We start from the raw sequence: 15,000 nt of genomic DNA, 5'->3' as shown, positions 1-15,000 counted from the left end.
CCGGGAAGCACACACAGAGGCACACACATACACACACACACACAAACACACACACACACACACACACACACACACACACACACACACACACACAACTACACTCACACACTGCAAACTATATTGCGTACCACCGTCACGCATCATTACGACACAAGCAATGACTGTATAGCACGTGCTTCTCGAACTGATACACTGTAGACAGTTGTCTTTGTTGCCTGGTCTAATTACAGACGTGGTATGCATTTTACACGTGGTCCCTTATAATTAGTACTGTCATCATTGGCAAGCTTTTTGTTGGTTTACTGTGTGATTGGGTTACTGTGGTATGTACTGTGTTGAAAGTTTTGTGTGACGGCTGAAGAAGGTATAAATCTGTCTGACTGTCTGTCTGTTGGTTGGGGTGTGTGTGTTAGTGTTAGTGTGTGTGTGTGTTAGTGTGTGCCGTGTTTGTGTGTGTGTGTGTGTGTGTGTTATATGTGTGTTCGTGTGTGTGTGTGTGTGCATGCGTGCATGCGTGCGTGCATGCGTGTGTGCGTGTGGGAGTGTGTCAGTGTGCGTGTGTGTGTTAGTGTATGTGTGTGTGTGTGTGTGTGCAGTGTGTGTGTGTGTGCAGTGTGTGTGCGTGCAGTGTGTGCCGATGGTGCGAGTGTGAGTATACATGTGTGTGTGTGTCTGTGTGTGTGTTTGTTACGGAGGGATTATCGTATCCGAATATGAGTATGCCGAGATTTGTGGCTAACAAAGGGCTGACTAAAACACAAAGTAGCTTAGGACGAGTGGGGAGGAGAGGGGTTTACACTTACTCCAATATGCCTAAACAGATGGGGGCATACTGTAACCAATACCCATCAGGGCCGGTGGGGAAAGACAGATCGCATACATATAAACAACATTAATACAAAGAAGAGAAACGGATGATAAAAAAGAAGCTACAATCATAAACATTTAATACAGTAGGCCCTATTCTTTTTTTTTTTTTTTTTTTACTTACAAACATTAACCTCGTGCATATCAATCACACAGACAAAACTAATCTACAAGCGAACAGCAGTGCAGTTGACATGCACGCACGTATGCAGTTTTACTCCGTCAAAGTTTGGACAGTCAAGGCCAAGGAGAAACTGTCGAGTGTTTTTCTGTCGTTGGCCACGAGAACAAATCAAACCACCCACATACACTGCAAGAATCTGCTTGTTGGAGCTGTAAAGCATGTTTAACACTTTCTACGGGGGGGGGGGGGGGGGGGGGGGGGGGAGGAAAACTCAATAACTATAAAGCGGTGGTTTTATAAGATTACAAACTAAATAAAGCCCAATTCATAATACTATTGGTACTCTTAAATGCCTTTTTCGGCTAAACTTAAAAACTATAAAGCGGTTTGATATGATTTCATAAAGTCTTATTCACAATATGATTGGTATTCTTAGATGGCTTTTGTGGGCTCTGCAGTTTAGCATAAACAGAAGAAGTCATTTAAAAACTCGCACAATTATATTTTTGTCCAAATTTCAAATGCCTGAAATGGTGCGTACTTTGTCCTCCTACATTAATTTTGTCCAACATCATTGGCCATTGCTTTCATTACAATGTATGAGCCGGATTGGGATTTTGCAAAGCTGCATTTTTAACAATGAAATGAACCTAAAGTGAAACCGTTGTTTAGAAACTCATTGATCTATTTTATTTTTCTCCAGAGTGAAGCATTTAGTATAGCAGCGAATCAAACACTGACTCAACTCATTACTCTTAATCAAACTGGATAAGAAACAGCGATATATTTTGTTTAAAGAGCATTAAGAAGCATTATTTCTCACCTGATGACTCGTGGTAAATGCAATGGAATACCGAGCCAAAACCTACTTTGTGTCTGACTAAGACTACAGATCTCAAGACAAAAGTTCAGCTGCGGAATCAATTCGTACAATTCTACGATCAGTCTAGCTTTGCCAGTCTAGCGGAAGTTCTGCCGGAAATCACCACCGCGCATGCCCATACCTTGATTGCGCCATGTAGGACAGGCCTGAGAGAGCAGTGGAAGTGACGAACACTTACCACAGTCTGTGCTGACTCTGTCCGTCTCCCATCACGTGACTCGAACCAAAGGATGCTGGGATTTGTGTCCGAGGTCAAGGTCAAGTTGAATGTCGAGGTCAATTTGAAGAGGTGGCGCAGATGGTGAGTAGCGTTAGAAAGACAACATGGAAGAAGAAGTGAAGCATTAGTAAAACGTATGTTAGACAACAACAATCCAACTGCAAAATAAAGAAGACCAGCGAATGAAAAGAATGTAAAATAAAGAAGACCAGCAAATGAAATTAAGACAACATCAAAACTGACAATATTGAACTCAGCCAAATGAAATAAAGACAACATCAAAACTGACAATATTAAACTCAGCCAAATGAAATAAAGACAACATCAAAACTGACAATATTGAACTCAGCCAAATGAAATAAAGACAACATCAAAACTGACAATATTGAACTCAGCCAAATGAAATAAAGACAACATCAAAACTGACAATACTGAGCTCAGCCAAATGATAATAACGCAGCCACAAAATGGCATTTGTTAAGAGCGTTTGTAAAGTTAGATACCCCGCAGCTTCCAAAGCTGAAAGCATCACTTGAACATAAATTAAGGTGAAAAAAAGACGATTAACTTGTCACAAAATGAAACTTGCAATACTAAACTTAAACAATCATGCCAACAACACACGTCCAAACAATATAATTATTATGCCTGTTCACAGTTCAATAATTATGTGTGAACAATGTAGCATCCTGCAAGGCTAAATCATGAATAAGTGCTTCCTCATTTCATCCCCACCTCCAATCCATGAGCGATTGCAAAGAATGTTATGGATCTTTTTAGTGGAATTTTAAACTGTTAGTGATTGAGATGTTATTTACGTTTTAAACCGCCTGACACTGCGAGGCAATTGTCCTTGTTTTTATAAGGACATTAAAATCTTTGAGTCTTTGAGTCTGTGAACCCTTTAAACTTGACCTCCGCGCACGAAACTTTAAATTTCAGTTGGTGTAGCTAATAGACTGCTAAATAAAATCGAGTAACTGCTACATTTGCTTGTTATAAACATACCCCTGCAAAAACGAAAGACAAGCACGAAACAACAAAGCGCGCGCACACATACACATATTCACGCACTCACTCACACACACACACACACACACACACACACACACACACACACACACACCTGCACACACACACACACACACACACACTTACACACACACACCACACACACACACACACACACATTCACGCACTCACACACACACACACACACTTACACACACACACACACACACACAAACACACACACACACAAACACACACACTCACACACACACACACACACTCACACACACACTCACACACACACACACACACACACACACACACACACACACACACACACACACACACACACACACACACACACACAGGTTTCTAAGACTCTCCTGCTTACGGTCGTTTGCAAAGCAGCAAAACACGTCAAACAATCTGCACATAAACTAGCACCCTCAAGAAATGAAAGAAAAACAAAACACCTTAAAGTAGGTGCAGAAAATTCTGAAATCTGAAGAATGTAAACAAGACAAAAATTAAAATGTATTTAACATGATTTTCCAAGCAAAGGAGATTGGAATGCAAACTCCGAGTAGAGATCTATACAGACGTATAACAGATGTTGTTGAATGTCAAAACAAAGCGAAAACAAGGGGATAAGTGAAGAAGAAGACAAAAAAACGATAGAGAACATTCTTCTGAAGTCAATGTGTAGGAGAGGTTTCCGAAACCGCACAACCAAAATAGGGTCGAGCTTGGATGTTGTGACGTGTGTGTTTTAAAGGTGAAGTCCTATATGACCGATTTTTCAAGCCCAATGAAGTTTGAGATCATACAACTAGAATTGATGACATTTTAAAATCCTAGGTTCTTGTTACAATGCTTTCAACGATTCATTTGTGTGTGTGTGTGTGTGTGCTTGGGTGTGCTAGCGCCTACGTGCGCGCGTGCGCCGTGTGTGTGTGTGTGTGTGTGTGTGTGTGTGTGTGTCTGTGCCTGTTTACAAGAGTTGGCATACACGCGTAACTCTGATTCATTATGCACCTGATTCTGCAGATTCTTTTTTTTTTTTTTTTGGTGGGGGGGGGGGGGGGGAATTACCCTTTACATTTTTAACAAAAAACAATAACAACAACAAAACAAACAAACCAATAAACCAGTTAAGGACGCGTCAGTGCATTCTAATCCTGTTGCGTCACTTTCAGCTGTCATGCCACAACCCCCCACGGAATCGGTTTGATGTCTCTAAAGACCCAAAGTGTTTACTGTGCAGGGGGAAGAAAACACCGCTCACACACTTGCAAATGACTGCAGTTCCACCGACGATCGACTCATCAAATACCAACGAGGTAAGTGCCTCGATTTCGCTGCCACGAAAACACAAAACACGTGACACCCGCCACTTGTCTCCCGGGCCAAACAGACGTACATTATTTTGCATAATATGTTTGTGGCAGAAAGTCGTAAGGCGTGCATGAATGGAGATGGGTGATAGAACCTTGTGGCAGTCTATCTGGAGATACCCACGCGAAGGGTATCGTCAGCGCATAGGAATACGTGCAAATACTGCAATGCGCACAACGAGGGAGGAAATATGGAGGTTTTGGCACATGCACTGCGTTCGAGTTGTATTTATAAATGAGTACATGTTCCCGTCCCTGGCCCGTGCACAGCCTTAGGTTCTCCGTCGTTAATATGTAAATTGTGTGAGCTAATCTGTGAAGTGACTAAGGGTTTGATGTTAATTTGAAAGACGAGGGACTAAGACAGTATATCTGATAAGCCTGATATGACAGTATTGGGCGAAGTTGACTGCGCGAAGTCTATTTCACGAAGCTCGCTGCACTAAGCTCAGGCACTAAACATTCGGTAAAATGACTGCGCGAAGTCTATTTCACGAAGCTCGCTGCACTAAGCTCAGGCACTAAACATTCGGTAAAATGACTGCGCGAAGTCTATTTCACGAAGCTCGCTGCACTAAGCTCAGGCACTAAACATTCGGTAAAATGACTGCGCGAAGTCTATTTCACGAAGCTCGCTGCACTAAGCTCAGGCACTAAACATTCGGTAAAATGACTGCGCGAAGTCTATTTCACGAAGCTCGCTGCACTAAGCTCAGGCACTAAACATTCGGTAAAATGACTGCGCGAAGTCTATTTCACGAAGCTCGCTGCACTAAGCTCAGGCACTAAACATTCGGTAAAATGACTGCGCGAAGTCTATTTCACGAAGCTCGCTGCACTAAGCTCAGGCACTAAACATTCGGTAAAATGACTGCGCGAAGTCTATTTCACGAAGCTCGCTGCACTAAGCTTAGGCACTAAACATTCGGTAAAATGACTGCGCGAAGTCTATTTCACGAAGCTCGCTGCACTAAGCTTAGGCACTAAACATTCGGTAAAATGACTGCGCGAAGTCTATTTCACGAAGCTCGCTGCACTAAGCTTAGGCACTAAACATTCGGTAAAATGACTGCGCGAAGTCTATTTCACGAAGCTCGCTGCACTAAGCTTAGGCACTAAACATTCGGTAAAATGACTGCGCGAAGTCTATTTCACGAAGCTCGCTGCACTAAGCTTAGGCACAAAACATTCGGTAAAATGACTGCGCGAAGTCTATTTCACGAAGCTCGCTGCACTAAGCTTAGGCACTAAACATTCGGTAAAATGACTGCGCGAAGTCTATTTCACGAAGCTCGCTGCACTAAGCTTAGGCACAAAACATTCGGTAAAATGACTGCGCGAAGTCTATTTCACGAAGCTCGCTGCACTAAGCTTAGGCACAAAACATTCGGTAAAATGACTGCGCGAAGTCTATTTCACGAAGCTCGCTGCACTAAGCTTAGGCACTAAACATTCGGTAAAATGACTGCGCGAAGTCTATTTCACGAAGCTCGCTGCACTAAGCTTAGGCACTAAACATTCGGTAAAATGACTGCGCGAAGTCTATTTCACGAAGCTCGCTGCACTAAGCTTAGGCACTAAACATTCGGTAAAATGACTGCGCGGAGTCTATTTCACGAAGCTCGCTGCACTAAGCTTAGGCACTAAAATTCGGTAAAATGACTGCGCGAAGTCTATTTCACGAAGCTCGCTGCACTAAGCTTAGGCACAAAACATTCGGTAAAATGACTGCGCGAAGTCTATTTCACGAAGCTCGCTGCACTAAGCACTAAACATTCGGTAAAATCACTTCGCGAAGTCTTCACAATTCAACTTCGGATTCAAATAAGGAAGGCCTTGGGGAGGTGGAGAGGCGACAAGATGGCCGCGTTACAATCAGGGACCATAAGGAGTAGTCATTTAAATATCCTTGCTGATTTTCGGTGCGCAGAAAACGTCATCTCTCCTACAATTGGACGAGTTTGTGCCTGTCCATCAACTGCACTGGCACCTAAACTGCACTCTTTTCTTTCCTCTATTTACATTCTTTTATTTAACATGTTTGTTTTGCTCTTAAATCTAAATAAAAAAAATAACGGACGTTTCGAGAAAAATACAATCGTATGCTTCGTAGCTAGGTTTAACAAAGTGTCACAAAGAGCACCAAATAAATATGAATAATAAACAAGAGAAACACAAAATTATGCACATGAATAAAAACAGACACTGAGACAGACAGACAGACAGGCACGCACGCACGCACGCACGCACACACACACACACACACACACACACACACACACACACACACACACATAAATGCATGTGCCCATACTCAGCAGACGTTTGAGAGGGGAAGATACCGAAACTCACTAAACAACAAAACAAGTCGCGTAAGGCGAAATTACTACATTTAGTCAAGCTGTGGAACTCACAGAATGAAACTGAACACGCCGCTAGTGCAAAAGGCAGTGAAAGTGACGAGCCTGTTTGGCGCGGTAGCGATTGCGCTGTGCTTCATAGCACGCTTTACTGTACCTCTCTTCGTTTTAACTTTCTGAGCGTGTTTTTAATCCAAACATATCATATCTATATGTTTTTGGAATCAGGAACCGACAAGGAATAAGATGAAATAGTTTTTAAAACGATTTCGGAAATTTAATTTTGATCATAATTTTTATATTTTTAATTTTCAGAGCTTGTTTTTAATCCAAAATATGTATATGTTTTTGGAATCAGAAAATGACGAAGAATAAGATGAAATTGTTTTTGGATCGTTTAATAAAAAAATAATTTTAATTACAAGTTTCCGATTTTTAATGACCAAACTCACTCATTAGTTTTTAAGCCACCAAGCTGAAATGCAATACCAAACCCCGGGCTTTGTCGAAGATTGCTTTGCCAAAATTTCAATCAATTTAATTGAAAAATGAGGGTGTGACAGTGCCGCCTCAACTTTTACAAAAAGCCGGATATGACGTCATCAAAGGTATTTATCGAGAAAATGAAAAAAAACGTCCGGGGATATCATACCCAGGAACTCTCATGTCAAATTTCATAAAGATCGGCCCAGCAGTTTAGTCTGAATCGCTCTACACACACACACAGACAGACAGACAGACACACACATACACCACGACCCTCGTCTCGATTCCCCCCTCTATGTTAAAACATTTAGTCAAAACTTGACTAAATGTAAAAACAACAAAACAAAAACAAAACAAATAGAAAAGAAAAACAACAGAGAAAAAAACGGGGAAACAAACGTGACCTTGACTCTAAAATGAAATTAACTGTGTTAATTGGCCTGACACCAATGAGAAGGCAGCGGAAAGAGCGGTGAAAATGGAGGTGGGGGAGGGGAAGGAGGATGTTAGAGTTTGAAGGAGGGGGATATATAGAGCAGGAATGTTTGACTAATGTTTTTCCGTTAAAGGTACTGAACTTGTCAAATCCAGGTGCACGGAGCCCCTGGGGCTTTTAGTCATACCTCAGGCAGCTATCCGTTAGAAGAACTACCAAGTTTCATTGACTTGCACCTAAAGAGTCAAGAACTGCGATTTTTTTACGAATTAATTTCGTACTCGGACCTGGCTGGTCTTGACCTATTCTTGGATCTAAATTTAGATCAGGTAGATCACCACATCATGCACAAAAAGACACGTCACTAACAAACTATGTCAGACGTCATCATGAGTTTGTGCAAAACAAAATGGAGGCCGGAATCACTCAGTTGAATCGAACTCCGACCAAACACCACGTAATAACTAGGTTAATTTATGCACTCGCGTGAACAAGAAACTGTCGAGTTTCACAGATGTCGTCGTTGGGTAGTTTTGGGTTTGTTTTACTACCATAGGAGGATTTTTGAACTGTAAATGCACTCAGCTAGCTGCAACAAAAACGCAAAACGAAGGCTGTGAGCTGCACTGTGCCTTTAACCCTTCAGACTGAGCGAGAAGAATCCCAATCGAACATGGCTATCTATTTCAGGCAAAGTACTTTCGCAGAACTGGCAGTTGAGCTGACCGGACAAAAACAGACGGTAACATAGTCATAGATGCAAACTGAGCTCATCTGACAACACCAGTTGTTCTTCCAATGTTATTTCGTCAGTTAGTTTTGATGCATGCGGCAACTTTCGAGCGAAAACGTATTAAATGACTCTCGGTACCTCTTAACCAAAGTTTCAAATTCACAGTTTTGGCAGGTCTATCATAATTACAGGTACGAACATTTTTGGCTTTAGATTAAAGATAGTACACCGAAGGCACCATTTTGGAAAGTTTTCTGACAATTTGGGCCTTACAAAATTCAAGGGTCGTTCGCTGTAAAGCAAAGCGAGAAAACACGTCGGTTTTTGCTTCAGTCCAGGCTGCACAGGTTCATTATAAAGCCAGGTACAAAGGAGACTGTAGATAAATCATAAAGGCAGTCAACAAAAATTAAATAGCTTCATGCGTTAAAGGTTTTAGATTTGTCAAAGTTCGGCTTTTGGTGTAGTCCAAACCTTACAGGTCCATTATAAAGCAAGGCAAGATAATGTATTGGTTTTCGGTTTAGTCCAAACCTGTACAGGTCCAAAGTTCGGCTTCAATTCTATTCCTAAATGGAGCAGCCATATCCACCTTTTTCCACTATCCATACAATGATCAAGAAAAGGAAAGGGTTGATGACATGCACTGGTACCGACCGGTTGATTCTTTTCTGATAGTTTTTAGACAGAATGAGCCGGATTCCTGCTTGACGAAGCAGTCTATTTCAGGTAAGTACCTACCACCCAACTGCGACTGAACGGAGCTCGTCTGGCAACTTCACAGTTATCTCTCAGGTAGCAGTAAGTGCGATGTTGATGTGTGTGTGAGTGAGTGAGTGTGAGTGTGTGTGTGTGTGTGTGTGTGTGTGTGAGTGAGTGAGTGTGTGTGTGTGTGTGTGTGTGTGTGTGTGTGTGGGTGTGGGTGTGTGTGTACGTGTGTGTGCGTACATGTGTGTGTGTGTGTGTGTGTGTGTGTGTGTGTGTGCGTGCGTGCGAGTGTGCGTACATGTGTGTGTGTGCGTGTGCGTGCGTGCGTGCGTGCGAGCGTGTGTGTGTGCGTGTGTGTGTGTGTGTGTGTGCGTGCGTGCGTGCGTCACGCGTGTGCAGATTATTTATGCGGATGTTTGTGTCTTTGTGTGGTTTTGTTCTTTCTTCTAAAAGTAATGTCTTTCTTTTTTTCTTTTTTTCTGTTTGCTTCTAATTCTTTAATCTTCTCTGGCAATGCATACTAGTGACGCAGCTATGCCTATGACCGCACAGAGTGTGATAGTGAGCGGGAGACAGATACAAAGCAGAGACAAAGAGAGACTTGGACTTATATACATAAACTCAGTTGATGAGCTGCAACAAATTAGCTGGTTCAAATCGTCTACCTGTCAGACTGCAACTGGGTTGACATTTTGCACCCACTGCTTCCGCCTGTGCAATGTAAACAAGCATTACGTAACAGACCTGTGTTTTCCCTTCGCCATTTCCGCAGTGTTTAGGCCTCCACAGAAATCCCCGATATTCATAATAAACAATCAGTATCAGTGATGCCATGCCAACTGGGATGCTTCATAGATGTGTGCCGGTGTGTGTGTGTGTGTGTGTGTGTGTGTGTGTGTGTGTGTGTCTGCGCGCGCGCGTGCGTATGCGTGCGTTGGCGCGCATGCATGTGTGTGTGTGTTTGTGTGTGTGTGTGTGTGTGTGTGTGTGTGTGTGTGTGTGTGTTTCTGCGCGCGCGCGCGTGCGTGCGTGCGTATGCGTGCGTTGGCGCGCATGTTTGTGTGTTTGTGTGTGTGTGTGTGTGAATGTGTGTGTGTGTACTCTGTGTGTGTGTGTGTGTGTGTGTGTGTGTGTGTGTGCCGGTGTTTGTGTGTGTGTGTGTGTGTGTGTGTACGTTCGCGCGCATGAGAGTGTATGTGTTTGGGGGGGGGGTGGAATTTTTGTTTATACATGTATATCGATCTGTACGTGTTGGTTTGGGGTTGGGTGAGTGTGCACAGGAATGCAATGTGTGCAGGAGGGGACAGGCTCGTACATCAAAAGTGATCAAAACAAGAAATTCCTCCGAGGTAGGAAAAACACCCCCGTCATAGGGAAATAACCTTCTCAGTTGGTGGCAGTGAGAATGGTTATTTCCCTTTGACCATTAATATGTGCCTCTATAAGTCCTTGTATAATTTTAATCCACCAATAACTCCCTAACCGTGTGTTTGACTGGTCCCAATTTTTGTAAGGACCGTCTCAGGAATGTATAGAACCTGTTCACCAAGTTTGGTGACGATCGGTCCGTTCATTCTTGAGATCTATATGCGAACACAAACACACAAACACATCGAGCGAAACCTATACACACCCCTATACCGGGGGTGTAAAAAAGTAGCCAGTAATTACTGAGAGTCCTCTCCAACGATGACTAAGCAACGCAAAGTACACCGCAGACATTTTTTGGTGAACGGGATACCGTTCAATTTGACTTAAAGACACAGTCCATCCATCTGTTAAAGGCTTACTACTTCTCGCGAAAACAGTTCTTCTCACCATTTCAGATCTGGACAGGCCTGTTGGTGGGATAAGAACATCCCTCCACTTGGAAACATACCAAACAATGAACAGCCAAGGTGTTCTGTGTGCACAGTAGGAATTTTGTGATGAACTAATTTCCTAAAAGACACAGGTGGCCTTTTGGGGGGGGGAATTAATTTCAGAACAAAATCCACATCAGCTCAGCAAGCAGTCAGGGTGTTGAATGCTGGTGTGTGTCCATGTGGAGGGAATGGTCTTACCCTGTGTAAATACCTGACCCGATCTGAGATGGTCAGCCCATCTGTTTTCACGCCTTTGGTTAACTTTAAAAAAAATTTATTCAGAATTTTTTCGCATGAACAGTTCAAAACACACAGCATGGCTTTCGTGGTCTTATTCATTCTCCTGGAAATCTACATGGCTTATACAACTGTTGCCGGGAAACGTATTCCCTGTTACACCTCTGCATGATTCAATGTCTTTGCAATGTGCGAGTGGACATTTTTCCACTGACGTCGCGGCTCTGTGTCTTTCAAAAACGAACTTTGGATTCGCAATATTCCCAAAATGAATGCTGCAAACAAACAAAAATAAAAAATAAAATGCCTATACCTCAACACTTATAGCTAAACGGAGTGAAAGTTGTTCAAATATCATATACACAATCCTAGAATATGATATGTGACAATCGATTTTCGGATGCCTTTCTGCAGTTCACACATTTAAAGTGTATCATATGTGTATAAGAGCTGTTAAGAAGTACCCGTAGGAAGCTTTCCAACCTGAATAAATACAGCATGCTTTTGCTTTAAAAGGGAAAGAGTGAATGTTTATTCTGTCTGTCATTCATAACCACCTTTCACACGAAAAGATTTCACATTTACGAGAGCAAAGCTAAACAAAATCCCATTGAAAGTTAAAGTGACGGTAAAATCAGATCTCATCAAATTCTGTATGTGCATCAGTTGAGTCTGTTATAGCAGTTAGGCTATGGTTCCGAGCCAAGCTAAATGTTTATTTTGGCAACCTCTGCGTTTAAATTATAAATAAGAAGGAATCATTGCAGACATCATGTGTGAGGCAGAACTCATATGAACGTGTGCACGTGCGCCTTGGTATTTACCGATATAATTGTTCACAAGGGTGAGTTACATATCTATACTCGTAATATTTCTGAGTAGCTTTATTTTCAAAATGAAATTTCATCAAAGACGTGAATCGCTACGTCGCATGTGCGTCTGAGTACTGTTGCACTATATTTCAGTATCAGTATAATTTTACAAAACTTTTCTAGCAGACAAGCTAAGACAGTAAACACGGTAGAAATAAAAGATAGGGAAAAGGGGGACAAAATCAACTAAGATGCGACACAAAAAATATTAAATTCGTTCATAATTATAATCATGAAAACATCTACTCAGCAGAAACGTTCTCCGCCGATGTGACCTCCTTTTGACCAATTAGTTGAAAAGCCAGGGAAAGCAACAACACAAATAGGGTTAAACGGAATCAAAATCAACTGTATCCCTGACAAAAATTAAAACCAAATAGCTTGAAAAATATATTTGCTCAAACAAAATCTGTAAACGTCAAGTAATCTCGCTGGGGTCAATTAAGATCCACAGAAATATTCTCAATTGTCGAAGCCTCCTTGGTGGCGAGAAGATCAGAGGACAGACAGCCGGAGTAAAATCGGCTACAGCGTCCTAGCTGGACAAAATCTTGGCCCTAATCCGTTACCGTCAAGTTATCTTGTTAATGCCATGATCTACAGAAACACTCTCGAACGGCGAAGCCCTCTTCTGATCCTCCAAAACAGGTGTTTTCCCATACAGGTGGGCGTCGGTGTAAACGACTTCGCGGCAAGGAGAACGGGCAGAGGGGAATACGAGGCGTAGAGCCAGGGAGGACGAAGAAAATGTCAGGTTGCTGGAGATTTATGGTGCTCGGGTTAGAGGCTGGCAACGAGCAAGGTTTATACACCTGTATACCAAAGTTAATCGAAAGAACAAAGAAAGAGAGGGGAAGAAGGAGGAGCTGGTTTTTACACCCCCGGTATAGGGGTGTGTATAGGTTTCGCTCGATGTGTTTGTTTGGGTATTTGTTTGGATGTTTGTTTGGGTGTTTGTGTTCGCAAGTAGATCTCATGAATGAACGGACCGATCGTCACCAAACTTGGTGAACAGGTTCTATACATTCCTGAGACGGTCCTTACAAAAATTGGGACCAGTCAAACACACGGTTAGGGAGTTATTGGTGGATTAAAATTATACAAGGACTTATAGAGGCACACCCCCGTTGGTCAAAGGGAAATAACCATTCTCACTGCCACCAACTGAGAAGGTTATTTCCCTTTGACGGGGGTGTTTTTCCTATCGGAGGAATTCCAGGGTAGAGAGTGTGATGACTTTTTACAGCTATAAACAAAAAGTGGTCCGAAGAACAATGAAAGAGAACGGGGACAGGGTGATGGTGATTTGGTGACCCTATGATTGGAGGATGGTGTCCGGCATGCTTTGATAAACATGTACACAAAACTTAATCGTTAAAAACAAAGAATGAGGGATAAAAATGAAGGAGAGGGATAAAGATGAAGAAGGAAGAGGAGGACGACGAAAATGAGGTTACCTGTGATTTGTGATCGTAGGCCGAGAAGGGGACGTAAAGATTTATTTGTGAACACCTGTACACAAAACCTGATTACAAAAACACAGAATGCGAAGGGACGTGAGGGGGGAGGGGGGGTGCAGGGAAAGAGAGGTGGTAGACAAAATATGTCAGGTTGCCGGTGGTTTGTGATACTTGTGATGCTAGGGTTAGAAAGTGGCAGGCAGCAAGGTAAAGACACATGTAAGCAGAAACGTAATTGACATGACAAAGAACAAGTCGCGTAAGGCGAAATTACTACATTTAGTCAAGCTGTCGAACTCACGGGATGAAACTTAACGCACTGTATTTTTTCACCAAGACAGTACAGCTTCGTCAATCCCCGCGAGAAGGATATCGCTCATTTCCCACGTGCAAAACGTAGTGATATTGACACGCCAGATTAGCGCGGTAGCGTATTGTATTTGTCAGACTTGATTGTACCAAGTCCCTACACATGTTGTAATGCGCTTAGAGCCAAATGTTTTTGTTTCTTGTAAGGGATAGGCGCAATATAAATACACTTTATTATTATTATTATTATTATTATTATTATTATTATTATTATTATTATTATTATTATTATTATTATTATTGTGCTAAGCAGGAAAGCGCGCTTTTCTGTATTCTTGTTAACTTTCTGAGCTTGATTTGAATACAACCTATCATATCTATGTGTTTTTGGAATCAGGAAATGATAAAGAATAAGATGAAATCATTTTTGGATCGATTTCTTACATTTTAATCGTAAGACTAATTAATCTATTTTCGTTAATTGTGATCACATTTTAAGAGTAAACATGACATATGTATATATTTTTAGATTCAGAATGTGATGAAGAATACGATGCAATCAATTTTAAATCTGTTTACGAAAAATCGATTTTAATGACAACTTTAATTAGCAAACTCATTAATCAAATTTTAAGCTCCCAAGCTGAAATGCAATACCAAAGTCCGGGCTTCGTCGAAGATTACTTGACCAAAATTTCAACCAATTTAGTTGAAAAATGAGAGCGTGACAGTGCCGCCTCAACTTTCACGAAAAGCCGGATATGACGTCATCAAAGACATTTATCAAAAATATGAGAAAAAAAAACGTCTGGAGATACCATACTCAGGATCTCTCATGTCAAGTTTCAGTGAAGATTGGTCCAGTAGTTTTCTCTGAATCGCTCTACACACACACAAACACACACACACATACACCACGACCCTCGTCTCGATTCCCCCCTCTACGTTAAAACATTTAGTCAAAACTTGACTAAATGTAATGAGAGAGGGGGAAGGGAAAAGACCAAAGTTGGGGGTTATGACGTCATAGAGTAA

Source organism: Littorina saxatilis, linkage group LG9 (genome assembly GCF_037325665.1).
Source record: "Littorina saxatilis isolate snail1 linkage group LG9, US_GU_Lsax_2.0, whole genome shotgun sequence".
Lineage (NCBI taxonomy): Eukaryota > Metazoa > Mollusca > Gastropoda > Littorinimorpha > Littorinidae > Littorina > Littorina saxatilis.
This window is presented reverse-complemented; position numbering follows the sequence as displayed.